The sequence below is a fragment of the Arachis ipaensis genome, chromosome B4, assembly GCF_059453495.1.
Source record: "Arachis ipaensis isolate K30076 ecotype BB chromosome B4, ASM5945349v1, whole genome shotgun sequence".
Taxonomy (NCBI): Eukaryota; Viridiplantae; Streptophyta; class Magnoliopsida; order Fabales; family Fabaceae; genus Arachis; species Arachis ipaensis.
This window is the reverse complement of record NC_142439.1, coordinates 47,167,197-47,167,883: the sequence shown is the minus strand read 5'-3', so window position 1 is coordinate 47,167,883 and position 687 is coordinate 47,167,197. Positions and strand designations below refer to the sequence as shown.

General features: G+C 40.5%; 1 non-coding gene across 1 annotated transcript; it reads right to left on the bottom strand.

The window, feature by feature from the left end:
* Positions 1-240: 240 nt before the first annotated feature.
* LOC148567442 (small nucleolar RNA R71) lies at positions 241-348 on the bottom strand. Its single transcript, XR_015881934.1, has one exon. It is a non-coding gene; the product is annotated as a small nucleolar RNA R71 (small nucleolar RNA).
* Positions 349-687: the final 339 nt, after the last annotated feature.

Sequence of the window (687 nt, the reverse complement as noted above, 5' to 3'; positions counted from 1 at the left end):
AAGTTTCATGGACTTCCATCAGAAGATCCTTTTCAGTTCTTAACTGAATTCTTGCAGATCTATGATACTGTTAAGACCAATAGGGTTGACTCCGAGGTCTACAGGCTTATGCTTTTCCCGTTTGCTGTAAGAGACTGAGCTAGAATATGGTTGGACTCTCAACCTAAAGATAGCCTGAACTCTTGGGATAAGCTGGTCACAGCTTTCTTAGCCAAGTTCTTTCCTCCTCAAAAGCTTAGCAAACTTAGAGTGGATGTTCAAACCTTCAAACAAAAAGAAGGTGAATCCCTCTATGAAGCTTGGGAGAGATACAAGCAACTGACCAAAAAGTGTCCTTCTGACATGCTTTCAGAATGGACCATCCTAGATATATTCTATGATGGTCTGTCTGAGTTCTCAAAGATGTCATTGGACCATTTTGCAGGTGGATCTATTCACCTAAAAAAAACGCCTGCAGAAGCTCAGGAACTCATTGACATGGTTGCAAATAACTAGTTCATGTACACTTCTGAAAGGAATCCTGTGAGTAATGGGAAGCCTCAGAGGAAGGGAGTTCTTGAAATTGATACTCTGAATGCCATATTGGCTCAGAATAAAATATTAACTCAGTAAGTCAATATGATTTCTCAGAGTCTGAATGGATTGCAAGCTGCATCCAACAGTACTCAAGAGGCATCTTCTGAAGAA